This window comes from Theropithecus gelada, chromosome 5 (assembly GCF_003255815.1).
Source record: "Theropithecus gelada isolate Dixy chromosome 5, Tgel_1.0, whole genome shotgun sequence".
Lineage (NCBI taxonomy): Eukaryota > Metazoa > Chordata > Mammalia > Primates > Cercopithecidae > Theropithecus > Theropithecus gelada.
In genome coordinates this window covers 60,216,987-60,242,023 of record NC_037672.1, presented here as the reverse complement: position 1 = coordinate 60,242,023, position 25,037 = coordinate 60,216,987, and positions in this window count along the sequence as shown.

The following is a 25,037-nucleotide window of genomic DNA, read 5'->3' as shown; positions in this document are numbered from 1 at the left end:
AGAATAAAGGACAAAAACCATATGATCGACTGGGTGCAATGACTCATGCCTATAGTACCAGCACTTTGGGCGATCGAATCGGGCAGATCACTCGAACCCAGGAGTTTGAAACCAGTTTGGTTTCAAACTTTGTGTCTAGAAAAAAAATACAAAAATTAGCCAGGCATGGTGGTGCATGCCTGTAGTCCCAGGTACTTGGAGGCTGAGGTGGGGGCATCACTTGAGTCCAGTAGGTCAAGGTTGTCATGAGTTGTGATAACACTACTACACTCTAGCACAGCTAACAGAGTGAGACCCTGTCCCATAACAAACAAACACCATACGATCATTTCAATAAACGCTGAAAAGGCATCCAATAAAGTTCAACATCTTTCATGATAAAATCTCTCAGACAACTGGGTATAGAAGGAACATACCTCAACATGATAAAAGCCACATACAATAAACCTACAGCTAGTGTCATACGGAATGGGGAAAAACCTGAAAGCCTTTCCTCTGAGATCTGGAATGAGACAAGAATGCCCATTTTAATCACTTTTATTCAACAGGGTACTGTAAGTCCTAGGCAGGGCAATTAGGCAAGAGAAATAAACAAAAGGCATCCACATTGGAAAGGAAGAAGTTAAAATCATTCTTGTTTGAGATGATATGATCTTATATTTAGAAAAACCTAAGGATTCCACCAAAAAAAACTATTAGAACTAATAAATTCAGTAAAGTTTCAGGATGCAAAATCAACATACAAAAGTCAGCAGAATTTCTATATGCCAACAGCAATCAATCTGAAAAAGAAACCAAGAAAGTAATCTTATTTACAATTAGCTACAAATAAAAATATATACCTAAGAATAAATGTAACCAAAGAAGTTAAAGTTCTCTACAACAAAAACTATAAACATTGATGAAATAAATTGATGAGGACACAAAAAAGGAAAGATATTCCACGTACATGAATTGGAAGAATGACTATTTTTTAAACGTCCATACTACCCAACACAATCTACAGATTCAATGCAATCTCCATCAAAATACCAATGGCATTCTTCATGGAAATAGAAGGAAAAACTCTTAAAATTTATATAGAACCATAAAGATCCAGAATAGCCAAATCAATCCTGAGTAAAAAAAACAAAACTGGGAGAATCATATCAATTTCCTCACTTCAAATACTACTACAAAGCTATAGTAATCAAAATAGCATGATATTTTCAACATCAGGAAGAATAGCTAATTTGTGTGGCTTAATGCCTAGCTGATGGGATGACCTGTGGAGCAAACCACCATGGCACATGTTTACATATGTAACAAACCTGCACATCCTGCACACATACCCCTGACCTTAAAATAAAAGTTGAAGATAAAAAAAATATCCTTTTGCCACATTTAAAACAAAACAAAAAAGAAAAAAATGGGCAAAAGATCTGAATAGACATTTCTTAAAAGAAGATATACACATGGCCAACAGTTATATGAGAAAATATTCAACAGCACTACTTATCAGAGAAATGCAAATTAAAACTATACTGATATATCATCTCACCCAAGTTTAATTGGCTTTTATCCAAAATACAGGCAATAATGAATACTTGTGAGGATGTGGAAAAAGGAGAACCCTCATACACTGTTGGTGGAAACATAAATTAGTACAGCCACTATGGAGAACAGTATACAGGTTCCTGAAAAAGGTAAAAATATAACTATCATGTGATCCAGCAATCCCACTACTGGGTATATATCCAAAAGAAAGGAAACCAATATATGGAAGAGATATCTGTATTCCCATGTTTATTGCAGCACTATTCACAATAGCCAAGGTACATAATCAACCTAAGTGTACATTGGCAGATGAATGGATAACTAAAATGAGTTATATATACGCAATACAATATTTTAGAGCTACTAGAGAGAATAAAATCTTGTCATCTGTAACAACATGGATGGAACTAGAGACAGTATGTTAGGTGAAATAAGCGAGGCACAAAAAGACAAATATCCCATGTTCTCACTAATATGTGGGAGCTAAAAAAACAAATTAAACTCATGGAAAGAGAGGGTAGAATGATGCTTTCCAGAGTCTGGAAAGGGTAGTTGGAAAGGACGCTGGGTAGAAAGGGGATGGTTAATGAGTAAAAAAACACAGTTAGACAGAAAAAATATCTAGTGTTAGGTAGCACAATAGGATGACTACGGTTGATAATTTATTGTATATTTCAAAATAACAAAAACTATAGAATTGGAATGTTCCTAACTCAAAGAAATGCCAAATATTTGAGGTGATAATACCCCAATTACTCTGATTTGATCATTACACATTGTATGGTTGTATCAAAATAACACACGTATCTCATATGTATGTACAAGTACTATTTATCGATAATTAAAATATTTTTAAAAATAATATGTAGTACAATAAAGATAATCACAAATTACTATGGGAGGTATAACAATGCTTAATTTATCCTGAAGTTTAGAGAAGACTTCTTGAAAAAGGTGATTTATTGATGTTGAGTTACTTAAATTCTCTACGTTTTGTCATTTTTGTGGTGTAATTTAAAATACCTACATCTACATTTATGATGAAAAATTCAACATATAGGTAGGAGTTGCCATCACATTCCCAGCTCAATAAACATGCTGGTCTCTTGTACTAATATAGAAGCTAATATTCTTAAATCTGAATTCTGAAAACAGAAAACACCTTTTACCCAAATGTCCCACCAAGAATTTCTTGGCCTATGTCATTTTCTATTGTTCTAAAACATACCAGAGTCTGAAGACAGACTGATCATTGTTCTGAGCACCTTTGCTTTTCGGTAACTTCTAGCAAACAAGTTCACTCAGGTCAAAGAAGAAGTTGTGTTTCTAAATGCATTTCTCTTTCTTTCTCCTCCCTGCTCACTACCATATCTGGAGTTCTCTTTGGTCACAGCATTCTTTTGCCTGGAAGAAATGTCTCAGTATTCAGAACCTGTACTGCATGTCCATATGCTTGGTTGCAATCCAGTAGCTAAAGAAGAAGGTAATCAAGTAGATAAAGTGGCTAGGAGAAGATGGGGCAAATTTTTCACACTAAATTAATTATTCAACAAGTACTCACTCCATACTAGGCATCAAGGGGGATAATAAAGGGTAAGAAAGAGTTCTTCAAAGAGTTTGAGATCTAGTTTGAAAGATAAGACTAACACAATTGGAGAAATTAAAGTAAAATAAAATGTAATATATAATAAAGTAAAAAACAAAGTGAAATACGTACACTGTGATTGTTTAAAGGAAAACGAAATATTTAAGAGAGTGTAGGGCAGCAAGCAGGAGGCACTCGGTCTCTGTAGGCTTGGGAGATTTGACTGGGGGAGGAGCAGCAGGTCCTGCAGGTGAGAGGACTAAGACCCAAAGGGCAGAAAGAGCATGGTCTGCCCTTAGGGTGGTACGCAGACCAGTCTGACTGAAGTGGAGGAATATGCTAGGTATGAGAACCATCCTTCAAGGCTTACGCATCACCTAAGGTGACTCTGAGGTAGATAATTTCCTCATGCCTTGCCTGACCCTGTACAGATTTCTTACCTTATAAGGATGTACCAGAAATCTAAAAATATCTATAAACTCCCATGGATTTGTAGCCATTCACTGTGTGATGAATAGGCAAATAAGGAGTATTATTCTGGCTTAATATGGGGTGGAGTGTTGAGAGGGTTTGCTGGGATGTAGTTGTCTGGGTCTCCTATTAGGAGGAGCAGGACAAGTAGGACTAGGCCTAAAATATCTTTAATCGTGCAGTAAGGGTGAAATGGGATTTTATCAGAGTCTGATGAAATTTCCAAAAGGTTGTTGGATCCTGTTTCATGTAGGAGTAGGGGTGAACAGCTAGTAGCGCTGTAATAATGAAAGATAGAATAAAATGGAAAACAAAGAATCCTGTAAGGGTGACTTTGTCAACTGAAAAGCTACCTCAGATCCATTGTACTACGTCTGTTCCAATGTACAGAATAGCTGATAGCAGGTTTGTAATTACTGTTTCTCAGGAAGATATTTGACCCCATGGAAGGACACAACCTATGAATGCTGCTGCTATTACATAACCTATGACCACTGTTGCGATTAGAATGTTATCAATGTTTCAAGTTTCTAGGAAGGTGTAAGATCTGTAACATAGGCCTCATTCTACATGTAAATATAGGCAGATAAAGGATATTGAAGCCTCATTGGCACGCAGGTACAAATGATTTAGCCATAGTTTACATCTCAGCAGATGTGTGTGACTGAAGCAAAGCCTCAAAGGGCAGAAAGAGCATGGTCTGTGCCCAGGGCAGTGCATAGACCAGCCTGACTGAAGTGGAGTAGTATGCTAAGTAAAGTGCCCCATTTATTTGCCATGCTGTGGTCTCCATATAGGGTCAGCAGTCCTGATGACTTCAGAAGCTCTTGGGTGCTCTTTGAACAACAGATGGAACTACAGCACCGGGCTCCTTGCACAACAAAGGGAAAACTGAGTACCAACCAGGTTCCCATGGCAATATGAAAATTCCATAACAGTATAAAAAGTTACTTGGGTTGAATATTATATGAAAAAAGAAAAGTCACGAAGACTCCAAGCTTCAGAATAATCTTCAACTTTTTTCTCCTCTCTCATTCCTACCCCAATCAATTATCAAATCTTATCAATCCCACATCTTCATCATCTTGCGCATCCACTAGCAGCTGCTATTCCAAAGTCAGGTACTTCAAGTTTTTGTTATTTTTCTTAACTATATAATAGCATTATTATATATATTATATGCTATATATTTAAAAAGTATATTATATACATTTGTATAATATATAGCATATTATGTTATATATTATATATTATATATATATAAAACAACCTTCATCCAGATCCTCTTCCTTATCGCTATGTTCAACCAACACATTTTTACCGATTTTCCTTAATGCATGATTAAATTGTTCACTCTTTGATGGCTTCTCATTGTATCCCTTCCCCCATACATATGCACACACACCCACACACAGACACCCCTTCCCCTAGACTTCAACACTCTCCACTATTATTCTTACTATTTAGCAAAAAGAGAGAAATCGGAGGTTATTCTTCTACTGCTGGTTCAACATTTTATTTGTTCTTCTTCGACTGCCAACTTCTTCACAAGAGTCCCTGCAAGTAAAGTAATGCTATGCTCATTCCTTCAGTTGCTCAGACTAAAAACATTTTAGCCCATGATTTATTCTTATGAAAGGAGTCTAAAAATTAAGCTTAAAATTATGATAAAGTCCAAAGCATTTGATTGTGGGTGGGATTTAATGATAAATTTAGGAGTATCTCTGTCCAGATTTTGAGTAAATTCGAGGTCAGAAACACCTCAAATTTTTTTTTTTTTTTTTTTTTGAGACAGAGTCTCACTCTGTCACCAGGCTGAGAAGCAGTGGCATGATCTTGGCTCACTGCAACCTCCGCCTGCCAGGTTCAAGCGATTCTCCTGCCTCAGCCTCCCGAGTAGCTGGGACTCCAGGCACATGCCACCACACACAGCTAATTTTTGTATTTTAGGTAGAGACGGGGTTTCCTCATGTTGGCCAGGATGGTCTCAGTCTTTTGACCTCGTGATCCTCCCGCCTCGGCCTCCCAAAGTGCTGGGATTACAGGCATGAGCCACAGCACCCAGTCAGAAACATCTCAATTTTCTATTCACATTGGAACAAAGGGAATTGTATCAGGCCATTTTTGTGTTGCTAAAAAGAAATACCCGAGGCTGGGTAATTTATAAAGAGGTTTAATTGGCTCATGGTCCTGCTGGCTGTACACAAAACAAAGTGCTGGCATCTGCTTCTGGTGAGGCCTCAGGAAGCTTACAATCAGCATGGAGGGTGAAGGGGTGCCAGTACGCCACATGGTGAGAGTGGGAGCAAGAGAGGAAGAAGGGAGGTGCCACACACTTTTAAACAACCAGATCTCACAAGAACTCACGAATGGCACCAAGCCATTCACGAGGGATCCACTCCCATGACTAAAACACCTCTCACCAGGCCCCACCTCCAACACTAGGGATGACTTTTCATCATGAGATTTGGAGGGGACAAACATCCAAACTATTTCAGGATTTCATCTTCCGTCCTAAATGAGTGGCCAGAACTTGGTGGCTCCATGGATCTGTGGAGGATTTCCTGAAAGACCAAAGTTCAGTGACATACAAAAGAGCATCTTTCTGACCTGCTGCCTGAGGCCTAATAATTCTTTCTCTGGAGACATGTCAGATATTGACGTTCAAACCCATCCTCCGGGTCTTCAATCCAGTGGGACTAACACAGGACTGTAGGAAAACCCATCATGATACTAATGATCCAAGAGGGATTTCCCTTTAATAAGTATTCTCCTTTCTAGACATTTATAAAGACACTAAATCATAATAGTAGGAAAAGTATGTATGAGCTTAGGAGTATGAGGACTTCGATTTAAATAGTAGATTTGTGATATTGAGCTTAATATTGTGACATTTAGTCAGTATGATCCTCAGTTTCCTCTTCTATTAAAAAAGCAGCTATAATTAAATATATGACACTCTATAAATTGGGATCTGAACAAGAACACAGAAATTACTTCGAATATGCTTAATAGAGGGAATGTAGCACAGGGAACTGGTTATACAGGTGATGGAGATTATAAGCCAAACAGCAGACAACGGGGTAATCCAGCCATGAGCAAGAGCAGGGAGTTTCACCATCCCTTGACTGCAGAGACTAAGGGAGGAGAGAACCTTAGTTATTTTGGAACCTCCAGTGGAGCCACCAAGTGGAAGTTTGAACCATGGCCTGCCAGTCCTAGGGGAGCTGAAGCCATAGAGAAGATGCAGCCCAAGGCAGAGAGGGAGCAGAGAAACAGACTGACTCCTCTCCTCACCCTCACCTCCACCAGTGCCTGAATGTCCAGACCTGGCCCAGAACCAGTGGCCAGGAGAGGCTGCAGTCTCCCTGCAACACTGACAGAGCAGAGGGAGGGTGAGGGGGGATCCAAGAACAGCAGCCCCAAGGCCTGTCCAAGATTCCATAAAATTAGTGTGAGAATTAAAGACCACGTCATATAAAAGCACCCATCACAAGGCCTCATGCATAGTGAGCTTTCAACAAAATGTTGTTCGTTTGATTATATGGTGCCATCCAAACAGACGGCACGATAACTCACCATGTTACCAAATCTATTGGTACAAAGTAAGGCTGTTATTACTTTTTCAGGAATAGTGAAAAACAAAAACAAAAAGCCCTTCAGTAAAAATACATTACCAGCTTCCAAAGGAGAAGCTGCAGATGGTATTTGTGATTTTCACAGAAGTGTCTCAGTTAAATTAATTACTTATCTATTAAATGTTTAAGCTGGCAGCTCTTTTTGTCTAATGTGATCACTTCATGCAGAAACCAACAACCAATTAAATCAGAACAAATGACTAGCTAATCTCTAAGGTTGCTTCTGGCTCTACCATTCTGATTGTTCAGTTGCATCAATGATAAAATGATAAAAGGTTTTGGGTTCTGCCATTCCTCAGTCCAGAGTATTACCTGAATCAGTATCAAGAATCCATTGTCTTCCAAATATCTCAAATACACACTAGGCAGAGTAGAATTTATTTTAATTTTCGCACCTTTAAAGAGGACTTTTCCAAGATGATTTACTTGAGAAATGCATTTTTCCATACCATAAATGAACACTGAAGAGACCTATAGTTTGTTTTAGGTTTTCTCTGCTCACAATGCAAATATTTATATATTCTGGATATGATTTGGTATGGATTTCTTATGCATAAACTAATTGGGGAATATCTCCTGAGTATAGTGATGCTCTTTATTATCATCAACATCATCATCATAGATCATATTTATATGGTGCTTATAGTGCCTGGCATTATTCTGGGTATTTTACATATATAAACTCATTTAATTTCAAGTTTATGAGGTGGGTACTATTATATTCCCCATTTTACAGATAAGACAACTGAGGCACAGAGAGGTTAAGTAACTTGCTTATGGTCACAAAGCTTGTACGTAGGAGAGCTGGTATCTAACCCTGGCAGCCTGACTCCAGAATTCAGGCTCTTAACTAGGGTACTAAGCTGAGGAGGAACAGAAGAGGATATACACATTCTAACAAAGACAGTGATAAGCCAGGCTCCTCTCATTTTTATAAGGATGGCTTTCATGACTGACCCCTGCCCACTCCTCCCAAATTAACGTGTCTTCCAATCCCCTCTCCCCACTTGAACAACAAAGGTCTCCATTTCCCCCTCATTATCACCAATATCCTTTCCTCCACAGGGCCTTTGCATGAGCTGCCACCTCTGCCTGGAAGGCTCCTACCCCCTTTCGCCTGGTGGAACTCTCTGTCCCTCAGATCACCGAACTAGCTCTCTCTGGCCATGCTGAACCCTCATAAATAACTCTTGCAGTCCACGGCACCTCTCTTTCTTAGCCCTTATTACAGTCACAATTTGACATTTGTTTTACATAACTCATGTCTAATTAGCTTCCTGTAGTATCCCCTGTGCCTAGAACACAATTATCATTCAATAAATACTTATTGACTGGCTTATTGATTGAGTAAATAATATGTGTCACCCCATTGGACTATGAACTTCATGAAGGAGGAAACCATGTTTATTCTTCCACTGTATTCTCAGCACCCAGTAAAATGCCTGACACATAAGATAACATCTATTGAGCAAATGTCTAAGCCAGAGCACAGTTTTGCTACCTCTATGACAATTATTTCCCAGGACCCTTAAAAAAATAACCTTCAATTCTTTTCATTTCCAAATAAAAACTCCAATATGAACAGAAGGCAGGGAATTCACCATTGTCTTCAGGTGGTCAAATCTGATAGAACATGCAAAAGCAGATGGGCACGGTGGCTCACGCCTGTAATCCCAGCACTTTGGGAGGCCAAGACGGGTGGATCATGAGGTCAAGAGATCGAGACCATCCTGGCTAACACAGTGAAAACCCATCTCTACAAAAAATACAAAAAAATTAGCCGGGCGTGGTGGCAGGTGCCTGTAGTCCCAGCTACTCGGGAGGCTGAGGCAGGAGAATGGCGTGAACCCAGGAGGCGGGGCTTGCAGTGAGCCAAGATCACACCACTTCACTCCAGCCTGGGCAACAGAGTGAGACTACATCGCAAAAAAAGAAAAGAAAAGAAAAGAAAAAACCATGCAAAAGCTAGATTTCCGCAGGGACCTCCAGGACTCACCCATCTCCTCCACAGGCTGCCTGCCTTCCTGAACAGGAACTCAGGGACGACATCAGTGCAGTTAAGTTTGTATCCTCAGTCATCCTCTGACCCCACTCCCACCACCATCCTCCACCTCTTTGATGTCCATCTTAGACTACACGTGCTTCTAACAAGTGCAATTCTGAAGAAAAGAAAAGCAAACGTCAGTGCCATCTGGCCTCATTGGTTTTCATGACTTTGTGCACGTTAAACCCGGTATTTCTACTGATATGGTATTTCTATAGAACAGAAAAGAAAGGAAAAGAAAAGAAATCATCAAAAAAGTAATAACATCTCCCCACAACTTCTGACAAGATACTTTTCTTCAAGCAAAAAGAATGATAAACAAGACTCCCTCTGTCGCTGATGGGCCACAGGATGATTGAATATGACCTCAGGATCTGTCACCATTGTCACAACCCCTTCTGAAAGCCAGAACTATCTGCTGACACTGGGCCAACCTTTGCTACTAAAAGAAATCAAAACTCCCTCTCTCCCCCAATTTGTAGACTATGGCAATCCTTTCCTTGTATGAGCAGAAGGCAGAACTTTATCACTCTGGGTTTGAAAGCACCCCTAACCCCTGACCCAAGGGGAGCTTGGAACTCACATTTCAGCTGGAAAGGGTTGCTGACCTCTGGACTGGAAAGCATGAAGCCACCTCAACCCACAGCCAGTCAGTCCTTAACATGGATTCTTGTCATCCCTCTTTCTTGTTGGAGCAAAGACTATCTTCAAAATAGCTAAACAGATATAGGAGTTGCCAGCAAAAACTGAAATCCAATCTTTTCTACCAAAAATGGAAAAAAAAAAAAAAAAAAGGATTTAAATAAGCCAGACACAAAAGGACAAACATTGTATGATTCTACTTATGTGAGTTATTTAGAGTAGTCAAAATCAAACAGAGTGAACGGAGAATGGCCAGGGGCAGGGGTGGGGTAGAAGGTGGGAAGAGGGAACTGGGCGTGACTGTTTTATGGGCATGAAGTTTCAGTTTGGGATGATGAAAAAGTTGTGGAGATGGGTGGTGATGATGATTACACAACAATGTGAATGTCCTTAACGCAACTGAGTTGTCCACTTAACAATACAATAGTTTAAATAGTAAATGTTATGTTATGTACATTTACCATAATTAAAAACAAAATAAAACAGAGGCTTTGGGGAACTTGTCCTGGCATTTTAACACTTTTTAAAAGCTCTATACATTTACTGGCCCCGATAGTTCTTAAGGTTAAAACAAACATACAAGAAATCTTCAAGGCCTTTCCTCTTGAGGAATCTCCTTTGTCACATTTCTATTACACTTTAATACATAAGCTTTAACATGATTTCCTTATCAATCAGACTATGTTGATAACCTCAAACTTCAATAGCTTCAAATAACAGAAGATTATTCATTGCTCTCTCTCTACAGGTCCATAGTGGGTCACTAAGGAGATTCCATCAGGGACCTGGGCTGATGGAGAAACCCCATTCACCATGCCAGCAGGAAAGGAGAGTGTTGCAAAGCACACACTGGCTCTTCACACTTCTGCCCAGAAAAGACCTGTTTCTCTCTCTTTTTTTTTTTTTTAATTTTAAATGTATATATCCTTTATTTATTTATTTATTTATTTATTATTATTATACTTTAAGCTCTAGGGTACATGTGCACAACATGCAGGTTTGTTACATATGTATACATGTGCCATGTTGGTGTGCTGCACCCATTAACTCATCATTTACATTAGATGTATCTCCTAATGCTATCCCTCCCCCCTACCCCATCCCACGACAGGCCCCCATGTGTGATGTTCCCCACCCTGTGTCCAAGTGACCTCGTTCAATTCCCACCTATGAGTGAGAATATGCGGTGTTTGGTTTTCTGTTCTTGTGATAGTTTGCTGAGAATGATGGTTTCCAGCTGTATCCATGTCCCTACAAAGGACACAAACTCATCCTTTTTTATGGCTGCATAGTATTCCATGGTGTATATGTGCCACAGTTTCTTAATCCAATCTGTCACTGATGGACATTTGGGTTGATTCCAAGTCTTTGCTATTGTGAATAGTGCTGCAATAAACATATGTCTTTATAGCAGCATGATATACAATCCTTTGGGTATATACCCAGTAATGGCATGGCTGGGTCAAATGGTATTTCTAGTTCCAGATCCTTGAGGAACTGCCACACTGTTTTCCACAATGGTTGAACTAGTTTACAGTCCCACCAACAGTGTAAAAGTGTTCCTATTTCTCCACATCCTCTCCAGCACCTGTTGTTTCCTGACTTTTTAATGATCGCCATTCTAACTGGTGTGAGATGGTATCTCACTGTGGTTTTGATTTGCATTTCTCTGATGATGAGTGATGATGAGCATTTTTTCATGTGTCTGTTGACTGTATGAATGTCTTCTTTTGAGAATTGTCTGTTCATATCCTTTGCCCACTTTTTGATGGGGTTGTTTGGTTTTTTCTTGTAAATTTGTTTGAGTTCTTTGTAGGTTCTGGATATTAGCCCTTTGTCAGATGAGTAGATTGCAAAAATTTTCTCCCATTCTGTAGAAAGACCTGTTTCTCTTCCATGCTTACTTCATCAGCCCAAACAGTCACAAGGCCACACCTAATTCAAGGGAGTATGGGACGCAGTTCTTTATTGCACTGCACACCTGGAAGGAGAGTGAGCTGTGGAGTGCCCTTGTGAATCCCAGAATATCTTTCTGACCACTGTAGCCTCTCTCTAGGTTTTGCACATATCTTTGTACTATTTCTGAAGTTCATTTTAGTTATAGTTTATATTATAGCACACCTATATATAATTATACATATGCAATGATGTAAATGATAATATATATCATAATCACAAAGAAACAAAACCTGGTCCTACCATCAAAGGACGTTCCCAGCATTCTGCCATGCGTATCATCCCAAAGTTCAAAGACAGTGAATTCACGGGCTGCTCTGTCAACAAAGGAGAAGGAGTATCTCCTCCTGCCATCACCTCCTCAACTCTGTTCTGTCCTTGAGCCCAGAAGTCAGAGGAACCCAAAGCATTAAAAGATAGGTTGCTAAATGCTTTATTTGGAGAAGTGAAAATGTAGTCTTGGCCTCAGAGGAGAAAAAGCTTTAAAAGAAAATAAACCTACCCTTGACATTGATTTACTCTAGGCTTACTGGTCTCATAAGACTGAGAAGCTGCAACATATTTTAGAGGTGCTAGAGATTCCATAAATCCACATGGATGGCCTTCATCCGCTGACACTGAGTTCAAGTGCAGAGCCCCAAGCAAAAACCCCTGATGGTTCTATAATGGCAAGATAAACATCCCTGTCATGGAAGAGCCTCCCCATCCGGACCCTCAGAAAAGCAGGACAAGCTCAGACAGCAGTGAAGCCCAAGCTATTCACTCAGAGTGCACTAAAATTGCAGGACTTCTCAGAGGTTACAGCATCACACTAAATGTGCAGGACAGAAATTAGCCAAAGACATGTACACAGGGACCTCTCTATATGTATACATATGCACACACACAGTCAAATGCAGATTTATAAAACCTTCATTTGCTGACCTCCTGTCCTCTGTTACTGTTTATTTGCTTTATAGCAGTATAGTCAATGGTAAAAAAGCTCACAACATCATGCCTCATGTATTCATCCAATATATCCAAATAGTAATAGGCAGAGAAACCCTGGCCCTGTTTTATATCGCTTGCTAATGATAGCTTTGGGAAGATTTTCAAGTATCTCTGGCACATGAGCAAAATGTTATAACAACCACTAGCTAAAGCAGAAAAATAAATTTTATAAAGTATTAAGTTTGGTCTTTGATGCTGACCAAATAGCAGCACCAATAATATGAGTCAACACATGAGCATATTCAGCAACTCTTTTATATTTTTCTTAAGGTACAGACAGGATCTCACTGTGTTTTCCAGGCTGGTCTCAAACTCCTGGCCTCAAGCAATCCTCCTGCCTTAACCTCCCAAAATGCTAGGGTTACTAGCATGTGCCACTTTGCCCAACCCCAGCAACTATTTATTATTTTGGATTTTATTGTTGTTGTTTCCTTCTTGGGATTTATTAAATTGCATAAAGAAACATTTCAGTCCCCAGTCATAAACTCAGCTGTTGTTTGAGGTTCATGTATGCACTGGCCAACTCTTAGAGAAAGACTAAGTTTTAAATAAATCAACAAAAAAATGCATTAGAATTAAATTAATTAAAATTAAATGAATCAAAATTTTAGAGAGGGATAATCTAAGGGTCTGAGAAACAAGCAAAATAGAATTATCTTATACTGGAGGTCTACAAAGCAAGGAGAACAGTAATAAGAGCTTGAATTTTGAAGTCACAGATGTAGGTTGAAATCATTGCCCTGACATTTACCAATAGCAAGAAAATAACCACATCATAGGGCCACACAAAGTCTCAATTTCTTCACCTGTAAAATAGAGAAAACAGCATCCAATTCCCACAATTGATGTGAGGATTAAATAAAATAATCCACACAAAGCCTTTAGTAGAATGCCTAGTACATACCAAGTGTTTGGCAAAGGCTATATGTTACCACTGATAGTATTTGATAGATTTACAAGGAAGGGAATTCTTTAACTAAAATCAAGAGATGTCTTGACAATTATCCAAGTGTCCCAAGATGCTGAAAGACAATGTGAATCTGACATTCTCAGTGGCATAATTTTCTGGCTTCACAGTCTATTCATCTGGAGATTGGAGGTGACAGATCTGAACTCTTGGCTTTGGTGTCTATTTAATGTGCACTGAAAACAGTGAGTTTTTGTTTGTAGAGATTATTCTGTTGCTTGAACTATAGGGAAAACCAGTGGGCACATTGCTAATAAAGCTGTACCTCTGGCCTGCAGGCTTCCTGAATACCAATGGGTATTAAAGTTTAAGAGAAGGGGACCATAGCTTTCATGGATGCAAACAGATTAATGACAAGAAGAAAACTTGGGAGGCATCAAGTGTTTTCTGTGGCCTCCTCTAACAGACTCAGAGCCATGGGTGCTACTGTTTTGTAAACAGAAAGACCTGCATTTAGATATTTGTTTTCAGTGTCTTCTCCTCTTTTTAACTAATGATGTCCCTATAACATGTTCTTTCATCCGGCCCAATAGCCTGAAGAATCTTCCTACATTTCTCATTAGGAAGTAACTCAACCTTCAGTTCTTAACCCAGGTTCTTAGCCCCGGTTCTTAGCCCCATCTGCAAATTAGAATCACCTGGGGAGCTTTTGAAAGTCCTGATGCACAGGCCACACCCAGACCAATTGAACCTGACTCTGTAGGAGGAATCCACCCATCCGGAAGTTGTAAAGCTCCCCAGATAATAACAGTGTGCAGTCAATGTTGAGACCCACAGTTGAGCTAAACAATGTAGATGTCATTATGTCTCACAATACATTGAGAAAACAAAGACAAGCCCAAATAGAGGTTGGTAATCAGTTAATCCTGAAGATTCACCCAATAAATTGCTGGCAATCAAGTTGATGTGCACACACACACACACACACACACACACCCTTCTGCGTGCCCTAGTTTGTTTTGATTACCACCTGGGAGAGGTATTTCTGCCCCTCTTTCTTCTCAGGAAGTTTACTGTCTGTACACATCTCATACCCTCAACATGATGATTTAGAAGACTAACTCCTCACCAAAGAGATGGTAACGCTTGAGATAAAGGAAAATAAGCAGGTAAGGACCTTTTTTCCTTCCTCCAGTAGATGAGGGGCAGTAAGCAGATCTGGGTGGTCTCAAAGTCACATCAGAGCAGGAAGGAAATTAGGAGAGATAACCCCACCTTCTGTATTTGCTGTGTAAAGCACTCGAAAGACAACTACATCAGCCATCTTATGAAATGAGAGAAGATACATTTTAATCTAACTTGCATTTTAAGGACTCCAACTTGATAAAGTTGAGAATATTCATGTTTTGTTTTTCAGCTTTCAGAATCAGCAAGGACACAGAAAGCAATGAATCCCCTTCACTTCTACTTCTGAGCCATAGACAATCACAGATAATCCCTGACTTCCCTCCCTCTGCTCTAGCTCAGAAACTAAGACTGTGGATTTGCTTGGCACCTTCCTTCAAACCAGTTTGTTTGCATATTTTTGCCTGGTTGAAAACCATTTTTGTATTTTCTCCGGCCCAGTTCTTGGCAACAGAGTCTCCTCTGTGACTGGAGTTGAGAATAGTGAAGCCGAGACAGCCTTTTGCCTGGCACATGGACTTCCAGCCCATAGGACTCCGGGTGAAGGCACCTGCTTCAAAGGCAGCAAGAGGAGCCGGGGAGAGAGACAAGCAAATGCAGTGACAGGGAAAGAGACAGGCTAGGAGTGGCCTTGGGCCTCTTGTGGTTGGCTGATTCAGCTTGCATATGCAGAAATGAAAAACAGCTTCCCATGGAAAACAGGGTCTCAATTTAAACATATGTGTAACAATAGACTGCTGTGCCAGGGGATTGTGAGTCTGGTTAATTTTTCTCTGAGGGCCCCACAGAAGATGGTTTGGGAGCCAAAGCCCTGAGGTTTATGGACCATGACAGATGGCCATCCCCATACAGTCCGCAGCACCATTCTGTGTCCTCCTGGACCATGACAGATGGCCGTCACCATACAGTCCGCAGCACCATGTCCTCCTGTGCCTCCTCATCTGTGGTCTCTTCCCCCTCTCTTTCCTTCCTTTTAATCCCAGGGCTTGTTCAAGGTTTATAATCATCAGGCTGACTATATAGCACCAAGGTACTTTCTTTTCTTTTCAGGATTCAGAGAGTGTCCTCAGTTCTAAAGTCCCTTTAGTAAGCAAAGAATCACCTAATGTTACACACTTTAGGTCCAGTTCTTATCTTTCTTCTTTTAAGACTAGTCTTTTTAAATCCCCTTTAATTTGTTCTTCTAGTCTAGTTTCTTGCCTGCTTCTTCTGTTTCCCTTTCTACCTTTTGTCTCCAGCTCTTGGTTATTGTAACCATCAGCATTATTTTGACAACAGTGGTGCTATTTCTTTGTTCCCTTATTAGGTGTTAGGTGCTGGGCATTTTATTGTTGTTGTTCTTTTTAATTTATTTTTGGTCATTTCCCTCTCTGTGACTCAGTCTTCTTATCTGTTAAATAGGGATAATAATAAAGAGCTATTGTAAGGATGAACAAGTTAATTTTTGTAAAACACTTAGAACAGTGCCTGTATGTAGTAAGTGCCAAACAATGTATGCTGTTGGCATTGTTATTTACAGTAAGTTGTTGGCTTGGAAATACAAATGGAGTCAGAGGTGAGTGGAAGGAGTGGAAAATAAGTAGAAAGCAGGAATATTTTGAATGTCTACCTGATAAATACAGTCCATAGTGATTCTTACACAATTTTACTGGTTGCAAGAAGTTCAAAATTCAAGACATATATTAATCTCTTTTCACACTGCTCTAAATACTACCTGAGACTGCATAATTTATGAAGAAAATAGGTTTAACTGACTCACAGTTACACAGGCTTAAGAGGAAGCATGACTGGGAGGCCTCAGGATACTTACAATCATGGTAGAAGGTGGAGGGGAAGCAAGCACATCTTACCATGGCAGAGCAGGAGAGAGAGAAGAGAAAGGGAAGTGCCACACACTTTCATACAATCAGGTCTCCTGAGAACTCACTCACTATCACAAGAATAGCAAAGGGGAAAATCTGCCCCCGTGATCCAATTACTTCCCACCAGGCCCCTCCTCCAATTCAACATGAGATTTGGGTGGAGACACAAATCCAAACCATATCATATATTTTGGATTAGTTTCCCAAAAGGCCATTACATTGTATTTGTCCAAATTGTAGCAGGTTTCACTCCTTTCACTTAACATGGAGAGACTTGCCTTATAACTCAGACCCCTAAGTTTGGTGTTTCATTTTCTGCAGGTGCTCAATGTTATCAGGCTATGAATTGAAGTAAGTTTCTCCATATCTTTAATGCTGAATGTGTCTTCTGACCTACCAGTGTCTGAAGAGTCAACTGAGTCCCTAGAAGAATGTCTGCCTTTCTGGATTAAAGAGATCTTTTATTAGACCCTGGCAACATCTAAAATGTGCTCCTTTAATTCTTTCTTCATACACACAATTTATGATCTGTGTGCAGCCTCTCACACGGGTGCTTTCCAGTGACCTCCCGTAGGTTAACTCTTCATTTTTTGGAAGATGTTTTTCTCATCTACTCTGATGACCAGCTGGCCTCAGCCAGGTGGCCACAGAGGGCTATTACCCAAACACCTGGCTGTTTTGAACTGCCACACACATTTTTCCAGGCCTTATAATAAGGCTTTTAAAAAAATAGTGGTCAAATGTTCCTTTTCATTTTCTCTTCTCAGTGACTAAGCCCATTGCCTCTTTCTGTGTCTTTAGGAAAATCAGACCCACAAAGAACTACCCTCAACCCCAAACAAGAGCAGACTACTGAGCAGATTTGGGACACATGACATTCTAGATTTTATTCCAGCTTAATTTAAGTTGCTACATTATTTCTTTCCTATGATCTCCTATTAAATGAATACCATATTTTTCTCAGCAGCTGAACATGGCAGCAATCCCTCAGGCAATGTCAACATGGAGCTTCCTGCATGTTCCAGGAATGGTGCCTAGGAGCTGGGGATAACGTAGACACAGCCTCTGCTTACCTGTAACTTAGAACACTATCTTTGGCCTCAAGATAACTTTGATAAGAGATAAACATAGAAATTGTTCTCTACTTCTAATGCTCATTAGAAAAGTCCCTTAAAGAAAAAAACTCCTTTTTCTGAGCTAGCCTTAAGGTGTGGAGCACAACTGCAGTATTTAGGTAAGGATTGCCTTAGCTGTATGTATACTATGTGTATTTAATTATATTTGTATCTAGCCTTAAAGGCAAATCTGATGCTTCAAATTTGGGAGGTATAATATTACATGCAACAGACCCCTGGTATAAACTGATTTCAACTCTTTGAGTAACTCCAAATAGTAATTAAGAACTTAGGAGTTGTAGCCAAACAGTGTGGCTTTAAATCCTACTTTTGACACTTACTGACTTTGGCAACCTTATTCCTTATTAACCTCTCTAACCCCCCTTTTCTCCCTTCTCTCTGAAAGGCAGTAGTACCACCTATGTTATGGAGTTATTATAAATGTCTGATATTATTTCAGATACAGTGCCCTGGTGCTCACTGGGCAATCACTAGAGGTAGTTAATAGCTGTGACTGTTGTCATCATTACAATGTGTGATAACATGTCATTTTACCCAAGTACACTTTGAATTGCACATGCTCTGAGAGTGGTGTGCAGGAGGAACTCAGTTAGTGAAGAAACTTACTTACCAGCTCAAGAAACTTTGCTGAGTTGCTACTCATTGTTAGTAACCCTTGAGTGGCAAAATCTTTGGTTTTTTGTTAAGAAAAAAATGTGCATCACATGAAAAAGATAAATGGATGTATATTTCAGTGAAGATATGATTTAGGAGAATGCCAGTCAACTGTATAGACATTTCTATATTTGTAATTTCAAGGAACATTTGAACATCTTAAACATATTTCTTATAGATACTACTGTTTTAATCATATTTTATTATTTTACAATCCTTATAACAAAGAGGATAGATTTTGCTAAGTGAAAGTGAAACACTGTTTCCTACTAGATGAAGTGATAAGAGCAGGGGTCAGCTGGCAAACAAAAAAAGAGTAGCTGGCACTTCTTCCTCCTCAGAGATTGATGATGAGAGGATCAAGGGCTCCACAAACAACTTGGGAGGGTGAGCCACAATTCTAGGAAAGAGAACTATCATTCTAATCTTCTAGCTGCTAAGGAACTTTCAGTGGCTCTGTGAATGGCCAGCTGTGATAGCACAATCACAATTTATAGCTGATCTTTAGAGGATCCACTAAGACATTTCCAAGGAGTCTTGTGGTTGTCATGGAAATGTACACTCAAATTGTCTTCAAGAGAACCTGTTGTTGGGTCATGATTGGCTTGTAGGTTCCAGCTGCCACCCTTCCCTTTGAATTTACCACTCTAAAGCTATCCTTCCCCCAGACTACTCACAGCTAGCAAGTGAGCATGGTAAGAGGGCAGGTATGAGGGCCAGCCCATTGCTGCCCAGTGAGCATTCTTCTAAGAGACACTTTTGCTCAGGGAACCCATCATCCTGGCTGAAACTTTCTCAGAGCTGTGCTATAGTCTGAGACCTTGTCTACCCAATTCTTCCTTCCCTCTCTCCTTTTACAGGTGTCAGACCTGCCTTGTACTCTGAAGACTCTCCCTGCCTATAATTGCTCCCTTTCTCTTTATCTTCCCAGGCATTTCCTCCAATAAAACTTGTAGGTCTTATCCCATCTTGGCTGCTTCTTGGAGGATTTGAACTGGCATTCTTGTCCACCAGATGTGATTCACAAAGTAATTGGGTATATTAGTCTCTGAGTGGAAAATCAATTAGTAGTGACTGCCCAGAGCACTCTCTTGTGAAAGTCTCTGAGACTAAGTCTAGGACCCCAAGAAAGTGTGCTACAACTGATTATCAATGTCTGCAATGGGCATAGAAGGGAATAGAAAGGCACGCATGCCTTGTATTTATCCATCATAAATACAGTAGCTAGGTAATGCTAGCCTAGGCTTTTAACTTTCCTATCAAGTTATTTAGTGTTGTTAAGTTTTGAAATTGGAAATGTTGTAAAATTGCAGTTAAAATGCAGAAGTCTTAGCTAAATATCAGTGCCTCTAAACTTGACATCTTTTTGAATGACAAGCTAAAAGTAAAGCAAGGTAGATGTTTTTACTCTTTTTTAAATTTTATTTTTCATTTTGTGGGTACATAGTAAGTGTATATATTTATGGGGTTCATGAGATATTGTCACACAGGCATACAATGTATAATAATCGCATCAAGGTAAGTGGACATCCATCACCTCAAGCATTTATCATTTCTTTGTGTTATAAACAATCCAATTATATTCTGGTATTTTTAAATGTACAATAGATTATTGTTTACAGTAGTCACTCTGCTGTGCTATCAAATACTAGATCTTATTCATTCTATCTAATTACAGTATATTTTTGTACCTATTAACCATCCCCACTTCCCCCTTCCTCATCCCCACCCCCACCCCACCCCCCTTTCCAGCCTCTAGTAACCATCATCTTACTCTCTATCTCCCTGAGTTCAATTATTTTAATTCTAACTCCCAAAATAAGTAAATAAGTGGTAATCTATGAAGTTTGTCTTTCTGTAACTTGCTTATTTCACTTAACATAAAGTCTTCCAGTTCTAACAAGGAACACATTTTAAGCCTCAATTTCTTCATCTATAAATAAGATCTAAATATTTACTACTTCCCAGAATTATCGTGAAGTTTAAACAAGATTATATTAGGAAAGCTTGCAGCAAAATATTACGCTATTTTACAAGAACTCAGTGTTAATGTTTAATATTATGGTGTCACTTGACACATAAAACCATAATTTTAAGGTGCATATCTTTATATATTATACTGATTAATAGTTAATTCAAGACAGCACAGCATGGCTTTCTCATACATTTAACTAAGGAATATGACAAACTCAACCAAAGTAATACCATGATTGGGTTTTTCTCCCTTCTTTCTGTAATATGGGCATCTCACATGGATTGCACTGTTATTAGAAGCGCAGGTCATTTACATAGTGTATAAATAGCTAGATGATGAGACAAATAACATTCTTTGAATTCTGGAAGGACCATCCTTTAAAAATAATTTGTCGTCAGTGAGAGAGACTGAAGCATAACACTGTAAATTAATAATAACCTCATTGCACTTCCTATAAACTCAATAAAAAGTTCTCATCAAAATCAATACATAAGGGATACTAATTTTAAGATGATGGGACTTCCTTTTGGAAAAAAAAATAATAATGTATTTTTGGTCAGTTCCATCTGCCGGGTCTTCCAAGTCATGTCATTCCCCTCCAGGCGTATGCTCCCCAGGCCTCTCTCCCTGTCTGAGCCACCTCCTACACACACGGCTTCATTCCAGGTAAACTTGTTTACTATTTCACTGGGAAAATTAAGCCATCAATCTTCAACTCCCTAAGCTTCTTTCTCCCACCCCTATAAACTTGTCTATATCCAACCCATCTCTGCCCCTTCTAGGCTCTCTTCCGGTTCAAGCTTAATCCTTCTTCATGAAGCTTGATCCCTTTCCTCTATGCTGGAAGCTTGTTCAGTTATCATTCCTTCACCCTCCTTCTTTACATTGGAGTTTGTATTATGCCAGGCCATATTCAACAGCATAGCACATGCATGTTAAGTCATCTCTCACTTCAGAGAGCCCTCGCCCGAACTACATCTCCTTCTTCCATCCTTCCTGTCATGGGACAGTTTCTCATAGTTTTAGGTTCCACACTTTTACCTCCTAGTTGTCCTTCAAACTCTACAGTCTGATTTCTACTTTGAGCTCACTCCACTGAAGCCACCCTGATAAAGGGCACTACTGACCTAATGTGCAAATCCTATGAGTATTTTAAGTCTTTATCTTACAGGATTGCTTGGAAGCTCTCAACATTACTGACGGTTTCTTTCTAGAAACTTCCTTTATTGGTTTCCATGCTACCCCTCTCTCTTTACATTCCTTCTACTTCTATCATGCTTTCTTATTCCTCCTTTGGCAACCCTTCTTTCTCTGACCATTCTTTCATAACTCATTGAGCAATTAGTTATTGAGCAACTGCTATGTGTCAAGCACCTTTACAGGACTGAGGTGAAAGGTTGAACCAGACACAGATCTTGCCAGCAGGAACTAAGCACAAAGGGAACAGAGAGGCAAACAGTCCATTTTACTTAGTACAATAACTCTAAGAAAGCATCTAGAAGGGTACTTTTCCTGGGGAAGGGATTGCTTTAGAGGTGGGTTTTGAAGGATCAGTAGGAGTCTGCTAGGCTCAGAGAGCAAGGAATGTTCCTGGCAGAGGAACAACTTGTGAAAAAGCCGGAGGTTAAGACAGAATGTGTATCCAGAGAATCTCAAGTGGGTTAGGTTGACTAGTGCATGTACTGCTGAGAGGAAATGGTGTTAAGATAAGATAAAAGGGATAACATGATAATAAAGGCCTACAAAAATATCTGCTGTTACCCACATTTCTATACTCAAATCTCTTTCCAGTTTCATCCATTCCTGTTGTTTTGCCTCTCCACTGGATGTCCATGACTCCTGAATCCATAATACTGGTCAGGACCTCATTGCTGAGTACCGGGTCCCTAGGTCCAGCAGCCAATAATAAGTACCCTTCCATCTGGATGTCTCACAGGCACTTCTAATATGTAGGAAACAAAATTCATAATTTAGCTCTCTCACTGCCTAAAAACAAAACAAAATGCCTTGTACTGTTTCCGTATTCCCTATTTTAATGCATAATACTGCATTTTATTACTAAAGCAAGAAACCTGGGAATCATCCCTGAATCATTCCTTTATCTAATACAACATCCAGGTGGGGACTAAGGTTCCATAAAGTAAACTTTTTTATATTTGTATTATGTATTATGTCTCCTTCTTTCTTTTCCCTCCACTTTCGCTAATTTAGTTCAAATTCTGCCATCATTCCTCACCTGGACAACGGCTCTTTACTAATTAATCTCCCTGCATGTAACTGGAGAGCATCCAGTCTACCCTCTATAAAATGCATTGAGTGATGGATCTAAAATAGTGCTTCCCCAACCTTAATGCTATCCAAAAAGTAACCTGATTTGCCAAAACATGGGCCCCTTTCCTGGAGACTCTTATTCAGTAGCTCTGGGTGGGGTCTGAGAATTTACACTTCTAATAAAGCTCCAAGGTGATGCTAACACAGCAAAAATACAAGCCACATGTGGAGCAGTGCTGATCTAAAACCATCTGATACAGTTACTCCACTGCTTAAATTCCTCAATCATTCTCTATTGCTTAGGGAACTTCAAAGGCTTCACTTTGTGATTTAAGACCCTCCATGATCTAGCCACTGCCAAGCCCTGCCACAGGGTTTCTCATCACGCCTCTGACCTGCATGTGCCATCTGCAGCTCTTCTGAGCTACTTGCAGCTTCCTAAATTTATTCTGCCTTTGCCCACGCTCATAAATCTCTTGCCAGCACCTCTGGCCTCACTGTCCTCTTCCTGGCAAACACCTAACCACCTTTTCAAACTCACCTCAAAAATAGCATCCACAGTGAATCCTCGTGCAAGCCACCTCCTCGCTCCATCCCCCCAAAACTGACAATTCTTTTGCAATTGCACTATTTAATCACTTATATTTATTATGAATCCATAAACAGTTCACTTTACATACTTACATAACTGTCCACTATTTGTCTGCTTGACAACTGCATGCTCTTCAAGGACAGGACTATGACTCATTCATATTTGTGTCTGCATACACTGTAGTACCCTTTGCCTAGCAGGTGCTCAATAAATGCTGAATGAACAAATATCATCATAGTTACCATTCATTAGGTATTTACAATATGAAAATCATTGTGCTAGATACTGTACATACATACACAGATATAATATATACATATAAATTCATTTAATCTTCACAAAAACTCTAGGAGGTACATATATTATAATCCCAATGTTACAGAAAAGGAAACCAAGGTTTATAGAATTGAAGAACATTTTTTGCAAGGTCACATATCTAGTAAATCACATATCTAGTAAGTAATAGAGTCATAAATTAAAGTCACGTCTGATTTTAGACTCCAATCACTTCACTACTGTGCCCTCCTAAAGTGTAACTATGTCATCAAATTAGCATGTTGCCAAGGATTCTACCTCAACACCACATTGTTCTATAGTTAAGGACCTCAAACATTAAGAAGAAATAACCTAAGTATAGAAGACTCCACTAAATAAATCCATAAAACACCATACCTGGCTTATGAAAATCTTCATTGCTTTTGTTCCTAGTATATTGTCACTTTTGGTTTTAAAAGAAGAAATTAAGCATACCAGCAATAAATATGTAGGTCTTTGCCCTGTATATTTTAAGAGGAAACAGTCCTTTGTAATAATAATTATTATTATTATGGCATTATTCTACCCCACCATTTGTCAAAGAAAACTAGTTCTTGGAGATGCCCCAGGAAAAATAAATGGTCAAATAAATTTGGAAACCCTATACCATAGAGTCTGCTTCCTGGAGATTCATAATGCACGCATGTTAAAATCTTCTAGACATCCTGCAGTTTAGATCTGAAAAAAGCTACATATATTCCTCAAGTGTCCCAAACGTATTTGATCATAGAACCCTTTACAAAGAACTAATGTTCTGTAGAGCACGCTCCAGGGAACACTGATTTTAGCCATGTCTTTTTGGCTTAAAATAAATGGCACAAAGCTGCACAGCTGACATTTTTTGCTATGTCCATATACTTTGAACTGAGCCAGTTCCACTTAGGGGATCCTTAGTCATGAGCTCATTACTTTCATTGTCTTTGAGCACCAAGAGCTATATTTTTACTATTTTACTTACCAAGCTTTGAGACTTTGATTCATAATTTTTTTCATGTTAGAGAGAAATTTTATTGGGTTCTTAATATATGGATCACAAAAGGATATACAATACTTAAAGGGGTTGGTGTAAAAGTTAAAGTGGATGGGAATATAATAAAGGGTAAAATTAGCATTATGGTCTTTACAGCTATGTCCCAAATTTAGCTCTAACTTTCCAATGGCTAAAGCAAAAAGGGAAAAAATTTTACAAAATGCATCATGTCCTTAAAAGGAAGACAAACCAACCACTCAGTAGGAAAATGGGTTTTCCTGGTACTGAGACATCAGAGCAATATCTCT